The sequence below is a fragment of the Microcaecilia unicolor genome, chromosome 1 (genome assembly GCF_901765095.1).
Source record: "Microcaecilia unicolor chromosome 1, aMicUni1.1, whole genome shotgun sequence".
Classification (NCBI taxonomy): domain Eukaryota; kingdom Metazoa; phylum Chordata; class Amphibia; order Gymnophiona; family Siphonopidae; genus Microcaecilia; species Microcaecilia unicolor.
Genome location: NC_044031.1, coordinates 461,790,485 through 461,806,555, shown reverse-complemented (window position 1 = coordinate 461,806,555; position 16,071 = coordinate 461,790,485). Strand labels below are relative to the sequence as shown.

The 16,071-nt window shown below is 42.8% G+C and overlaps 1 protein-coding gene across 12 annotated transcripts in view; it reads right to left on the bottom strand.

Annotated features, from left to right (window-relative positions):
* The window catches only part of PTPRM (protein tyrosine phosphatase receptor type M), a 1,370,833-nt gene that overhangs the window by 875,431 nt on the left and 479,331 nt on the right, over positions 1-16,071 (bottom strand). The gene's annotated exons all lie outside the window — the stretch shown is intronic.

The following is a 16,071-nucleotide window of genomic DNA, read 5'->3' as shown; positions in this document are numbered from 1 at the left end:
CTTTTTTAAAGAGTAAAAAGTGATTCAGTTTTACCCATTCTACACTACTTAGGACTTTGTAGACCTCAATCATATCTCCCCTCAGATGTCTTTTTTCCAAGCTGAAGAGCCTTAACCACTTTAGCCTTTCCTCATAAGAGGAGTTCCATCCCCTTTATCATTTTTATCACTCTTCCTTGAACCTTTTTTATTTTTTTTTAATTCTAATATATCTTTTTTGAGATACGGTAGCCAGAACTGAACGCAGTACTCAATGTGAAGTCGCACCATGGAGAGATACAGAGGCATTATAGTGTTCTTGGTCTTATTTACCATTCCTTTCCTGATAATTTCTAGCAACCTGTTTGCTTTTTTGGCCTTTGCTGCATACTGCTCAGAAGATTTTAGTGTATTATCTACAATGACACCTAGATCTTTTTCTTGAGTGTTGACTCCCACGGTAGACTCTAGCATCAGGTAATTTTGATTCAGATTACCTGGCTAGAGAATGGCAATCTTTAGTTGAGCCATTTTACGCAGGTAAATGACTGAAAATTGCAATCTGCTGAACTTTACAAGTCCCAAAATAACTATCTTGAGAAGGTTTTCTAAAGCCTGATCAGGACAATGTGTATGTTTGAAATCAAGCTATATACATCAGAAACCCATTATATGCAAATTTATCTAAAGTATATTCATATTCATTCTGGGTATCTAGAAAATTGACTGCTGGTGGGTACTGAAGACAGGTTTGTGAAACCTCTTAATTTTCATGTGCTGTGAGAGATTACTGCCTTTAGCAAGGTCTCAGAATCAAAATATTACTAATTTCTACTTCTTATTCTGCATTAGGATTTTTAGTTAAGATACATTCATTTATCATAGACAATAACTAAAAGTCAGTTTAAGATATTAGAATGAAAGAGCCTAGTAAACAACTGGAAAAAATGAAATTAACATGGTTTTAAAGAACAATATAAGAAATAGTGCACAATGTAAAAGTATGGAATGTGTAGGCATGAATAAATAAATCAACAATAATAATTATTCTGAAATCTTGGTATCAAAAGTTTTAGCAGTAGAACAGGAAATAGCAAGCGAGACAGACAGAAAAAAGGGGAAATGAGAAAGTGGAACAAAGTCTAACAGGAAATTAAAGAAATTCTGTTTTGTCTATATTCATATTTAGAAACTGAAAAGTCACCCAAGTGGGATTATAAACAAAACGCGATATGAGAATGACTCAGTAAAGAAATAGAAGGAGTGAGACAAGAAATGATGTGTCATTAGGCAAGCACATGCAGACAGGATGGAAGCAATGCTACAACAGAATGCTGATGGACACCAAACAGAAGAGAGTGAAAAGAGAATATTTTTATATCAGGAGAAATAGATGTATGGTTGTCATGTAAGTCTACACATATGCATTAAAAATATTAACAAAAAAGAAAGAGCATGATTTCTGGGGATGACCAAATACATTTTCTTGACTAGTTTTCATGAGCTTATACACTCTACAGGTCAGAACAGAATGAGAAAAAAAAACATTACTAGAAAATATGTAATCAAATTACATTCCAATGAAAGTGTGAAAGAGATGATCAGATGGAAACAGGCAGTGCAAATTTATGGTTTGTAACGTGTTTTTTAAAGAAGTCATCAACTCCTTTATCAGTTCTAATATATCAGAACGTTAAAATGTGTATATCAGGGATTGTTCTGAGAAACCATTTAAGAATTTGATCATAAGATATTAATATGCATTGGTCTGACCCGCATAATGTGTTCCCTACAGTGGTGTTATCTTGGTCTTCTCTGTAGTGTCTGAGTTCCTTCTTGCTTTTAACATTTGGTTTATCTTAACAAAGTGACATCCCTTTTCATAATTTCTGCTATGAATAATGTATTACATTATGGAAGGGGTAGGAGAAGGATCTAATTGTGACATATGCTGGTATAATATACAGGGTGTATATTGCTTAAGCTTTCCAATATAAGGGCTTTCCCCCTTCAACTAAAGAGCCTCTTTGAAGGAAGATTTGAAGTGGCATGTGTGTGGCACTGATAGATCAGGAAACTACCTTCAAAGCTTAAACTGCCATTATATTTGCTGGTTCTGCAGGGGACTTAGCACAAGGGAGATAAATATCAGAATAAATGTCCCTGGTCTTACTACAGCTAATTGCCCTGGAGTGTTGCCATAGACCACTTAACAAGGCAGGCAGGGCTCAGTTCTTACTATTGGATTGGGATCACCAAGAACTCAATCCTTTCTATTATTCAGGATGACTACTGCCTCAGACTCACCAGTCATCTTCCAGACCACCCTCTAATAGGCATAAAACCTCGTTCAAGGCACCTAACTACATTGTAGGAGGAGATCCGCTTGGTTCTTCATGCCAGTGCCAAAGAATACGACCCGCTTCAAGAGAGGACTCAAGGTTTCTACTCAAGTACGTTCTAATTCCAAAAAAGACAGGATGCTTATTTCTTCTACTCAGTCTTAAGGACCTCAACCATTACCTCCTTAAAGAGACATTCAGAATAGTCATAATGTCATCAATTATCCATCTCCTCAACAAAAGATATTGGATATATATCCTGGATATCAAAAATGCATATACTTGTATTCTAATCTAGCCATCCTACAAGAAGTGCCTCAGGTTTTTCCTTAAACTCAATTATTTCCAGTACAAAGTCCTCCCTTTTGGCATCTCCTCAGCATTAAGGGTGCTTTCAAAGTGTCTTTCACAAACAAGGCTATCTAGTATTCCTGTAGCTCGATGATTGGCTTCTAGTGGTTCAGTAAGCTCAGGCCTCAATCTTCTACAGAAAACAATCTAACTTCTTCAGTATCATGATTCCTTATCAACTTTCAGAAGATCACGCTTCATCCACACATTGTCATTTCTTTTATAGGTGTTGTTTTTGAGGCTACTCAAGTCAGAGCTTTTCTTCCAGAAGACAGGATCCAAATACTTGGGACTTAAATTTAGACCTCTCCTTGATCATACAGTCTTTTTTATTATTACTAAACTGTTATAAAAAGTATTTCTCAATTTCTAACATAAAAATCACTATTCTTCATAACACCCACCACCACTAGAAGAGTAAGCTTCAAAGTTATCATCACAATGTCATCCTTCAAATACATCCCAAATTCTTGCTAAAGCTTATCTTTGTCTTTCCATATTAGTGAGGAAATAGGACTTCCTACATTCTATTCAGAGCCTCACTTCAATTCTCAACAAGTAACAGTTCATACTTGGATTGGAAAAGTGTTTTCATTTGCTACTTACAGAGAACTGTGTATTTGAGAAATTTAACCCAACTATTCATCTCTTTTAATCTGAATAGTACTGGCTAGCCAATTGCAAAAATAACTGTAGCAAACCGGATAGCTTCATGTATGCAATTCTGCTTTGAACAAGCTGACATCAGCTCCAACGTCAAGTCTCATCAAATTCAAGCTACTGAAACATTGGTAGCACTCATGAAGTGTGCTTCGTTGAATACTATTTATGAGGCAGCCAACATGGTCCTTTCTTTATATTTTCAATGTGCATTATTGTTTGGACAACGTTCTAATGCAAGGCAATACCTTTGGTTAGGCAGTGCTGGCTAGTCTATCCTAACAATTTGTGGGCTGCCCAAAAGGACTGAAATATCCAATGTGGAGCACCTCTAAGTTTGGGAGTCAGCCATTTGTGTGATTGACTCAAACTTGCTTCTCAATGGAAAAAGAAATGTTGCTCACCTGTACTAGTTGTTTTCCACAGACAGCAGGATAGATGATACAAACAATATCGCCATCCTCCCTTAAAACTGTCACTCTTTGAACTTGGAACTAAGGCAGGAGCAGAGGTGATTGCTATAGGAAGGGCCATGCATGCACAGAGATTATATTAGGTTCTGAGCTCTGGAATAGCATTCCATCCTAGCACTATTGGATGATGTCACAGGTGAGCAACATTGCTTTACAGTTTCTTTAATCAATTTACAACACACATTAAAAGTACAAAAAAACGTTTTTTGCTAACAGAACAATATTTTTAATTGGGATCTATGATTTTAACCTGATTAGGTCAAGAACATTTGCTTACTGCCAGGTGATTTATAATTGTCCCCTATCTGTCATTAATCTAGAACTTTGAAAACTAATTTCTTTTTAAAATGCTATCCTGAATAATATTATGCCAATTCAACGCTCAATGCTAGCTGGGACAGTAGAGGATTTGTGGGCACACAGTAGCAAAATTCTCTTCTTTTCCTATTGGAGTAATGTACTACTACTTATCATTTCTATAGCGGTACTAGATGTATGCAGCACTGTGCACTAAACATAAAAGAGACAATCCCTGATCGACAGAGCTTACAATCTAATCAAGACAAACAAACAGTACAAATAAGGAATAAGGGAATTAATTAAATTGTGAATAATAAAAAAGAAATGGGTACTAAACAAATGAATAGGAGTTAGGAATTAAAAGTAGCCTCAAAAGGGTGGGCTTTTAGCCTAGATTTGAAGACGACCAGAACTGGAGCTTGATGTACTGACTCGGGAAGTCTATTCCAGGCATAAGGTGCAGCACGATAAAAGGAATGGCGTCTGGAGTGGGCAGTGGAGGACAAGGGTACAGATAAGAGACATTTACCTGAAGAACGGCGTTCTCGGGGAGGCGTATAGAGAGAGAGATAAGAGTGGAGAGGTACTGAGCACCTGTAGAGTAAATGCACTTGTAAGTCAACAAGAGGAGTTTGAACTGTATGTGGAAATGGATAGGGAGCCAATGAAGTGACTTGAGGAGAGGGCTAATATGAGCATAGCAACACTAGTGGAATATAAGTCATGCAGCAGAATTTTCAACAGATTGAAAGGGAGAGAGATGGCTTAGTGGGAGACCAGTGAGAAACAAATTGCAGTTGTCTAAGCATGAGGTGATGAGAGTGTAGATAAAGGTTTTGGTAATGCGCTCAAAAAGGGATGAATTTTGTTGATAGAGAAAGCAATGACAGGTTATAGCAATCTGTTGGATATGTGCAGAGAAAGAGAGAGGGGAGTCAAAGATGACCCCAAGATTAGGAGCTGATGTAACAGGGAGGATGAGAGTGCTATCCGTAGAGATAGAGAGTGGGGGAAGAGGAAAGGTGGATTTACGGGGGGAAATAAGAAGCTCAGTCTAGGCCATGTTTAGTTTCAGATGGCAGTGAGACATCCAGGCAGCAATGTCAGACAAGCAAGTTGAGACTTGGACCTGGATTCCTGTTGAAATTTCTGGTATGAAGCAGTGGTGTAGCTACATGGGGCCAGGGGGGCCTGGGCCCCCGTAGATTTAGCCCTGGACCCCCCTGCCGATGACCCTCTTGACCCCACCTCCCGCCGCCAACCCTCGCCGCTGTTGCTGTGGGCTACCTTTGCTGGCAGGGGACCCCAATCACTGCCAGCCGAGGTCCTCTTCTTCGCGCAAAGGCTTCGTTCTGTTTTTTTATGTCCTGCATGTTGTACGTGCAGGACATCAGACTCATAGAAACAGAACGAAGCCTTGCAGATCAGCTGTTTCTATGAGTCTGACATCCTGCACGTACAACATGCAGGACGTAAAAAACAGAACAAAGCCTTTTCGGGAAGAAGAGGACCTCGGCTGGCAGGGATTGGGGTCCCCTGCCAGCAAAGGTAGCCCACGGCGACAGCGGCGAGGGTTGGCGGCGGGAGAGGGGTCGAGAGGGTCGGCGGCGGGAGGGTGGTCGTCAAAGTTGTTGGTGGTGGCGGCGGTGGCACCAAGGGGGGCTAAAATGTGCCCCCTCACCTCGGGCTCTGGACCCCCCTCCCGCCGAAGTCTGGCTATGCCCCTGGTATGAAGAGATAGATCTGGGAGTAATCAGCATAAAGGTGATACTGACAACCATGAGAGGAGATCAGAGCACCAAGGTAAGAAGTATAGATGGAGAAGAGGTCCCAAGACAGAGCCCTGAGGTACACCAACTAATAGTGGGATACAAGCGGAGGAGAATCCACCAGAGCATACACCAAATGTTCAATGGAAGAGATGAGATGAAAACCAAGAAAGCACAGAGCCCCGAAATCCAAGTGAGGACAGCTTATCAAGGAGTAGGTGGTGATGAACAGTGTTAAAGCAGCAGATATATTGAGAAGGATGAGGATAGAATAGTGTCCCGTCTTCCGCCGGGACTAACACTCACCTGCTCACCACCAGTGCCACTGGGCCATGGGATCCGGGCCCGCCATGGATGGCCGGCCTTCGCCGCAGGTCCTCCGGTGGCCGGCTATCGCCGGCCAGTGGGGAGAGGCGGCCATTGTCTTTAGTCTGGCGACAAAGGATCGCCGGGTGTTCTCACCTCGGTTCCGCCGATGGCCGGCTTCCCACTTCCGGGATGAAACCCCTGCAACATGGCGCCGGCGGAGGATAGCCGGCGTCTCTTCCGGTTGCGGGAGCAAGCAGGGGAAGCGATGACTAGCGTCACCTCGGATTGGTTGCCGGAGACGCAACCGCAGGAAGCACCAGCTGGGGCCCTGCGCTAATGAGGAGGGCTACTTAAGGAGCACCACTTCTCCTAGCCAGTGCTTTGGCTTCTCATTCCTGAGAGCTCAGCATCGTTGGATGGATCTCTGTACCTTGCTATCGGATATTGCCTGCCTTGACCATTGCCTGCTACCGACTCTTCTTGACCGCTGCCTGCCTTGATCATTGCCTGCTACCGACTCTTCTTGACCGCTGCCTGCCTTGACCCGTGCCTGCTACTGAATCATCTAGACCGCTGCCTGCCTCTACCTCTGCCGCCGGGGTCCTCCACGCCGGCGTGCCAGTTCCCCGGGACCTCGGCCCAGCTGTCCTCCGGGGATCCAGAGCCACGCTGTCCGCGGGGCCTGTCCGCTCCCTGTTCCAGAAGCCCTGTAGGCTGCCCGCACCTGGAGGCTCAACTTCCAGGGAACGGCGGCCTTCCCAGGCGAAGAGTGGGGGTGGGATGGCTGTCCTCTGGAGAAGGAGGGGTTCACTCCGCCGTCTCCAGCTGGATCCAAGGGCTCACACCAACAAGCTGCTCGTCCTTTGGCGGAGCAAGACAAATAGAGACCTTTGGATCTGGCCAGGAAGAAATCATTGGAGACTTTAGCAAGGGCTGTTTCAGTTGAATGTAGAGGGCATAAGCCAGACTGAAGTGGATCAAGAATAGATTGAGATGCAAGAAAGTCAAGACAACAGTAGTAAACAGCACATTCAAGTAGCTTAGATAAGAAAGGGAGGAGGTGGGGCAATAGTTGGAAGGGCAGGTAGGGTCCAATGAAGGGTTTTTGAGGAGTGGTGTAACCATGGAATATTTGAAGGCATCGGGAACAGTTTATTTATTTATTCATGACATTTATACCCCACATTAGCCCAAAATAGACTCAAGTTCAAGTTGCAGTGGAAAGTGAAAGATTGAGAATATGACAGAAGGGATGACAGTAGGAGCAATAGTGCTGAGTAGATGGGTGGGAATAGGATCAGAGGAACATGTAGTCAGTTTGGAGGAGGGATGAAAATGTACAGTTTCCTCTTCAGTGATTTCAGAAAAGGAAGAAAAGGAGGCAGGGGTTGAAAGAGGGTTGACAGAATGGGCTGGGGGAAGGAGAGGTGGAGAACACAAGGTTTTCTTGTGAACCTTGTCATGAAAGTACTCAGCCATAGCCTGGGAAGAAAGTGAAGGGAGCGTTGGAGGTGAAGGCACTTTGAGTTCAGTGTGGCAAAGAGAGGTTGGGGGCTTGAGCCAAGAGAGTTTTTCAACAGTACTAGTACTGTTTGGCAAGTGAAAGAGCAGACTGGAAGGAGGTCAGCAAGAATTTGAAATGTATGAAGTCAACATGGGCACAGGATTTTAGCCAAAGGTGTTCAGTAGATCAGGCACAGAATCACTGGTAGCAGATTCTAGAGTTCTCTTCTGTCCTGTATTTATTATAAACCACTTAGATGGTCCTTACCAATGGGTGGTATATCAAATATATAATAATCTTGAAACTTGAAATGTAAGAAACCACTGATCTCCCTTTTTATTAAATTCCTGTCATTCATCTTACTTTGAAATGCTGTATTTTGTGCCATTTTTCTACTTTCGTATTTATTTTGGATTAAACTGAGGACGTAAATAGTATTTAACAGTTAACTATGTATATAATATAGCAGCCCAGACTACTCTGTGGTGAGAATTAGCATTATACATGTGACTGCAGGATCATAAAAACAAAACTATTCTCTGGCAGAAAACCATCTCATAAAAAGACAAAACTGAAATAAATATCAAGAAACACAGATGAACATTGTATGAATAAAATGGTCAACAGGATTGCTTAATTTATTTATAATAAATACACTTCTGGTTAATGACCTTAAACTTGTATCTGGCTGTATTTCTGAAAACTAGTAAAAGGTTATACTGGTCTTTAGGGAACAGCAGCATACATTAATTTATAGCTCTAAGTCTTTCAGTTTGTCACAGACCCCACTATACAATAAAAATGTTGCCATAAACGGAACCAAGCAATATAATTGCTTAGTAAATAACTATCTATAGGTGCCCTAGGATGGCAAATCTTGTTTAGTCATTCAACACAAAAGAAATATTATCCCCAAAGTAGCAACAACCTGTGTTGTCTACAGATGTGACAAAGAAAATGTGAGCAGATGGGACACATCTGTTAATCATAAACATTCCTTCATTACTGTCATCACTGGATTTATTTTCTGGCCTTTCTCTTTTTAAAGCTTCAGATAATGAGGGCATTTAATTCACTGTACATGCTATCTAGCCAATGACCTGTTTGAAAATATGCTGCCAAAAGCAAAGAAAAAGTCAGAACTTGCATGAGGTTTTGCCATGAGAACGGCATGAGAACTGGGAAATCAGGTGGAAGCTGGTTATGTAGTCAGAGTGTGCAGGTACATAAGACCTTGTAGATCAAAACATATATACAGCATTATAAAATAAATACAGAATAGTAAACACATTATTAACGAATATTTACAAACTGAAGGATAGGTACCATATCATTACCTAAGACATTGTTTGCCTTACAAGAAGATATATATATATATATATATATATATATATATATATATATATATGAATATGATTATCTTTTCAAAATATTTACTCCATTAATAGAAAAAGACATCTTGTCAGCATGCTGAGAATGTATAAAATAGTCTACACGGAGAAATATAACCCTACCTACTTCCTAGTGAGCTATATTTATTGGAGAAATTACTCTTATCAATATCCCTCTCCTCCTCTAATTCCCAATGCCACATTTTCCACACTGCTGGACCATATGTGTGAAACAGATTTCTGCATCAGCGTACTGTCCTCCCTCTTTGGCCATATTGAAATCCACTTGCCTACTGTTTGTCATCTATGTTTGTCTTGTCAAGGCTGTAAGCTCTATAGAGAAGACAGTGTCTCTCCTGTGTATCTGTTACAGTATTGCATAAGCATAATGGCAATTTGACAATGAAAAGCAGTAAAATATTAGCAATTGTTTTATTTGTAGGATGTAATAATTCCCTTATGATTACTGCTTACTTGCATGTGCTTTGAAATTAGCCGCCATAATATTTTTCTATGTTCTTTACATAAGGATGAACCACAGACTTTATCTGTGTTCTAATAACCCTGGGACAGCCACTGATAGAGGGTGCTGTGTAAATGTTTGGTAGTAGGTGGAGGATGGGTGGCAATAGGAGAAAGAAAGAAGGGAGGATCTGAAAGGAAGAGAGGAAAATGGGCAGGAAGATGGCTGAAATATGGTGGAGGGCAATGTCACATAGCTGGGAATGATGAACAGGTTAATCAGGTTACTAGGGAAGGATTGGACGTATAGAGGCTGGGTGCTGGGTGGAGACAAATGGAAGCTTAGATGTGGGTGTGGAAAAAGAGTGTGAGGTGTAGGAGATTTGGGAGTGGTTGAGAGAGGGAGTTGTGAGGGAGAGTGGGTGAATAGGTTTTTAGGTTGTAGAGTGGTTTGGCTTTATATTTTTCTTTGGCGTGGCTCCTCCGGCAGTTGTCCAGAGAGGCAGTTTTGGGTGGCAGTTATGTGTGTGGAGGTGTCTGTTGGAGTTGGTGAGTTTTCCTTGTGGGACGTGTCTGGAGCAGGCTGTGGCATTTGTGATCATTGTGAGAACATTTCAGGCACTTCCAACATAATGCGAGGTGGAGGGGAGGTTGAAAGCCCCTTTCTGCTGTTTTAGTTGTTCGCTGGGGGTGTGGTGTTTGTACACTGGCAAGGCTGCTGACCAGCTCACTTGGGCTGCTTATCTTGTAGGGTTAGTGGGGCTGTCCTTACATCGGTTAGTCTGCTGCGATTTTTTTAGGTCAGGTTACTTTGGGGTTAGCCAGTGTGGTGCCTGCTTAATTTTGAGTGTTTAGGCATTCTGGATGGTTCTACAACAGGGTAGGGGTGAACAGGAGGAGAGGGAGGAAAAGCATGGGTGGAAGGCAGGGCAGAGGTTTCAGGTATGTAGGTGGGAAAAGGGGGGAGGCTTTGGAGCAAGGAGACCAAGACTGCAAGTACTGCTTGAGGAACTGTGGCTGAGGGATCTAAGTCCCCAGTGCCTCCTGTGTCAGGGAGAATGCAGGTTAAAGCTGAAAGCGCAAATCAGAGCTCAGTTCACCCTTTGCCTGGGATGTCTCGGAGTGAGCCTGTTGCTGCTGCACCGATGCAGAATTCTTCTGGTGAGTTGGGCATGAGGTGGTTGAGTTTTAGGATGGTTAGGTGCAGGGAAGTGGGGGTGTTTCAGACTGTGGACTTGCATGGGATAGCAATAATCAAAATCTTTGGGTCACTTTGTACAGGATCAAAAACATCTGTCGTGCTTGCAACATATGATCAAGAACTTGGATCAGGAGAAGCACAAACGCCATGTGGCAGTGCGGACCCTATGCAGGTGTGGGAGTCTAACTCCTACCCCTTCTTCTGAGTCCTCTTTAGAGGAGAGGCCCGAGCGTGTCAGAGCAACTCCAGTACTGGTTATGGTGGGGGGTGGGGATCACCAGGTGCCATGCAGTTGTTGCATCAGGGGCATACACTTTGTGAAATTGCTCCTTTAGATTGCCAGTTGTTTCAGAAATTGCATCAGAGAATTCTAAAGGGTAGATATGTGGATTTGTTTTCTTTACTGGAGTGGAAACAAGAGGAGTGTGAGCACACAAAGGGGGGGGGGGGGGGATGGAAAGTATAGTAACCAAACAAGTTACAGATTACACAATCAGGATTTCGCCCCCTCCATAGCACCAAAACAGTACTTACTACTCTCCTAGCCAAATTCAAGCAGGAAATAGCAACAGGCAAAAGCATACTTCTCCTCCAATTCAACATGTCTAGCGCATTCGACATGGTAAAACCATAATATACTACTAAAACTCCTAGACTACTTCGGGATTGCTGGAAATACACGAAGCTGGATCAAAGGTTTCCTAACTACCAGAACATACCAAGTGAAATCAAACTCAACTATATCATCCCCGTGGAAAGCAGACTGCTGAGTACCGCAAGGATCACCACTATCACTGATCCTCTTCAACCTAATGATGACCCCACTAGCAAAATCCTTAGCCACCCAATGCCTCGACCCATTCATCTATGCAGACGACGTTACAATATTTATTCCCTTCAAACACGACTTGACAGAAATCACCAATGAAATCATGCTCAGCTTAAATACTATGAACTCATGGGCAAATGCATTCCAATTAAAACTCAACACAGAAAATACACACTGCCTCATCCTCTCATCCCAACACAACACGTATAAACCCATGAACTTAAACTCCCAGACTACACCCTCCCTATCTCAGACAGCCTGAAAATTCTTGGGGTCACAATCGACCGTAACTTCACACTCGAGAGCCAAGTGAACTCTACAACCAAGAAAATGTTCCACTCTAAGTGGAAACTCAAACGCGTGAAACAATTCCTCCCGAGGGAAACTTTTCGCAACCTGATACTATCAATGGTACTAAGCCACGTTGACTACTGCAACGGAATCTATGCGGGATGCAAAGAGCAACTCTTAATGAAACTTCAGACAGCCCAAAACACAGCAGCCAGACTTATATTTGAAAAAATGCAATACGAAAGCACCAAACCCCTCAGAGAAAAACTACACTGGCTTCCAATCAAAGAACGCATAGCTTTCAAAATCTGCACCCTAGTCCACAAAATTATCTATGGTGAAGCCCCGGGTTACATGGCCGACCTCATAAACCTCCCAACCAGAAACACAGTCAGATCAACATGAACATACTTAAACCTCCACTACCCAAGCTGTAAAGGACTCAAAATAAATCAATCTATGCATCCAGCTTCTCTTACGTAAGTACTCAATTGTGGAATGCATTACCAAAAGCTGTGAAAACAACGTACGACCATCTCAGCTTTCAGAAATCACTAAAGACCCACCTGTTCGAAAAGGTATACTCTACCTACTCAACTTAAGCACCTATATCCCGCAACACAACATAACCTAAGCTCGTAATGAGCACTTTATATCTCTTCTTCTCTACTATTCCCAATATCTCTGTAACTATGAACCTAATTAGACTATAACACCACTTTGTATTTGTTTCTCTACCGGTGTTGGCGTACGTCTTCACAGTCCCATGTAAGCCACATTGAGCCTGAAAATAGGTGGGAAAATGTGGGATACAAATGTAACAAATAAAGTAAAAATAAAATATCATGAGCACCATGCTCTATTATCTAGATTGGCAACTGGAAGATGAGTGTGTATGAAAAAGCCATATCCTGAAACCCATCTATTTTATGACAACAGAGGAAAATTATAATAAGAAAACAAGATAAATTAAATATGATTCAACTAACTCTAAAAGGAGTAAAATAATATTTACTCAGTAATCAAAAAATGAACAGACTGATTTTAAATTCATAAATCAATGATGGCCTGAACATTATGGACTCTTGGTCAAATTCATTCTATCTGAAACTGAACACTGAAAAAACACACTGCCTCATCCTCTCATCTCAACACAACAGCTGAAATGCCTGCATCAGGAGTCTGAACTTACCCACAGGAACTGATCCGTACGTTATTTTGTAAAGGTGGCGCCTAAGCTCCAAATATAGAATATGCTTTGGGGGTCTTTTACTAAAGAGAAGTTTGAGTTATCTGCAGTAGGGCCCATTTTATTCCTTTGGGCCCTGCTTCAGATAACTCAAGCTGATCTTTAGTAAAAGAGAGCCCCTTAGTTGGCACTGATTTCAGCACCAATTTTTTAGGTGCCATATATATAGAATCTCCTCCTTAGCGCCTCCTATTGAGAAGGCAGTAAGTGGTCCTGCACTAACTCTGCATTAGGCAGTTAGGGCACAATAAGAGAAGCACATTAACTGCCAAATTCCATCCATGCCCACTCTCCACCCATGCCACGCCCCCAACACAAAAAGCAAGGAACTACTGTGAGGCTCTTATTTAGATGCAGGTGTGTGCTGACACTCAGTTTTTGTTTGTACATGTGCACAAAAAGTTGCATTTACCACAAGACGTGTGCGCATGTATAAAGCACGTGACCCCCCCCCCCCCCATTAGCCATACGTTTTCCACACATAAAATTTGCATGTCAACAGCTTTTTACATGGCATGATATTACACCCCCTCCGCACCCCCACCCCCGGTTGAAGACATTCACTCAAACATCCGTGCACAGCTCTACCCTGAGTCTTTCTGTATTGGCCCCAGGATGCACAACCAGCACCACCCATACAACTGAAAGGAGGAAACAGAAGCACAGGCTGAAAGACAAAATGTTGAGGCACCCTGCTGCTGCTGCTCCCTCCTCATTGAGAGTCCAAAAGTCAGAACTGTGTGTGGCCATCTGATCATGTAGTTTTGATTTTGCAAGGAAGATTGCACAGAAGCAACCAGCAGCAGCAGAGACACGTGTCACATGTCTGATACTTCTTGCCAGTAGGAGAACATCCAGAGGAATTTATACAATAGTTGGGGGGAGTAAGCTGAGGGAAGCTAGAAATAGAGCTAGGGGCTCAGAGGAGAGGAATAAGGAGAACCAGAGACAGTAATTAGATTGTAAGCTCTGTCGATCAGGGGCTGTCTCTTCATGTTCAAATGTACAGCGCTGCGTACGTCTAGTAGCACTTTAGAAATGATAAGTAGTAGTAGTGCTGGGGATCATGCTGGGGAGTGGGGAGACCCAGAGATTTTGCTTGAAGGAATGAAAACTGGGATAGGGGATTAAGCTTGATGAGAGAGAAATGTAGGACAGAGACAACCTGTGTGTATGTGTGTTGGGGGGGGGGGGGTAGGTTACACACAGAGAGAAAGCTGGGGGATGTCAAACCTGAAGAGGGGAAGAGAAAAGTCTGGGGTTTAGAGTAATCATGCTTAGGAAGGAGTTCAACCTGAAGGAAGGAATAGAGCTGACACGGGCCAGGCCTATCACGAAGAGAGAGACTTGGGAAGAGTCCAGCCTGAATTGGGGGGGGGGAGGGGGGAGAGAGAGAAAGAGAAGAAGTTAGACAGGTATTGCCAGACTGAAGGTCCATCAATCCCAGTATCCTGTTTCCAACAGTCGCCTATCCAGGTCACAAGTACCTGGCAAGATCCGAAAAGAGTAAAACAGATTTTATGCTGATTATCCCAGAAATAAGCAGTGGATTTCCCAAGTCCACCTTAATAATTGGTTTAAGAACTTTTCCTTAGAAACTTGTCCAAACCTTTTTTATACCCTGCTCTGCTAACTGCTTTAATCACATACGTTGGCAACAAATTCCAGAACTCCTCAAATTACAAATATACAGAATTTGAAAATACTGCATAAAGAATTTTTTTAAACATTTTGCACAGAATTTCACTAGAGCTGGCTGCTTGCCTTTGAAAATTTATAAACACATACAGTGGTGGAAATAAGTATTTGATCCCTTGCTGATTTTGTAAGTTTGCCCACTGACAAAGACATGAGCAGCCCATAATTGAAGGGTAGGTTATTGGTAACAGTGAGAGATAGCACATCACAAATTAAATCCGGAAAATCACATTGTGGAAAGTATATGAATTTATTTGCATTCTGCAGAGGGAAATAAGTATTTGATCCCCCACCAACCAGTAAGAGATCTGGCCCCTACAGACCAGGTAGATGCTCCAAATCAACTCGTTACCTGCATGACAGACAGCTGTCGGCAATGGTCACCTGTATGAAAGACACCTGTCCACAGACTCAGTGAATCAGTCAGACTCTAACCTCTACAAAATGGCCAAGAGCAAGGAGCTGTCTAAGGATGTCAGGGACAAGATCATACACCTGCACAAGGCTGGAATGGGCTACAAAACCATCAGTAAGACGCTGGGCGAGAAGGAGACAACTGTTGGTGCCATAGTAAGAAAATGGAAGAAGTACAAAATGACTGTCAATCGACAAAGATCTGGGGCTCCACGCAAAATCTCACCTCGTGGGGTATCCTTGATCATGAAGAAGGTTAGAAATCAGCCTACAACTACAAGGGGGGAACTTGTCAATGATCTCAAGGCAGCTGGGACCACTGTCACCACGAAAACCATTGGTAACACATTACGACATAACGGATTGCAATCCTGCAGTGCCCGCAAGGTCCCCCTGCTCCGGAAGGCACATGTGACGGCCCGTCTGAAGTTTGCCAGTGAACACCTGGATGATGCCGAGAGTGATTGGGAGAAGGTGCTGTGGTCAGATGAGACAAAAATTGAGCTCTTTGGCATGAACTCAACTCGCCGTGTTTGGAGGAAGAGAAATGCTGCCTATGACCCAAAGAACACCGTCCCCACTGTCAAGCATGGAGGTGGAAATGTTATGTTTTGGGGGTGTTTCTCTGCTAAGGGCACAGGACTACTTCACCGCATCAATGGGAGAATGGATGGGGCCATGTACCGTACAATTCTGAGTGACAACCTCCTTCCCTCCGCCAGGGCCTTAAAAATGGGTCGTGGCTGGGTCTTCCAGCACGACAATGACCCAAAACATACAGCCAAGGCAACAAAGGAGTGGCTCAGGAAGAAGCACATTAGGGTCATGGAGTGGCCTAGCCAGTCACCA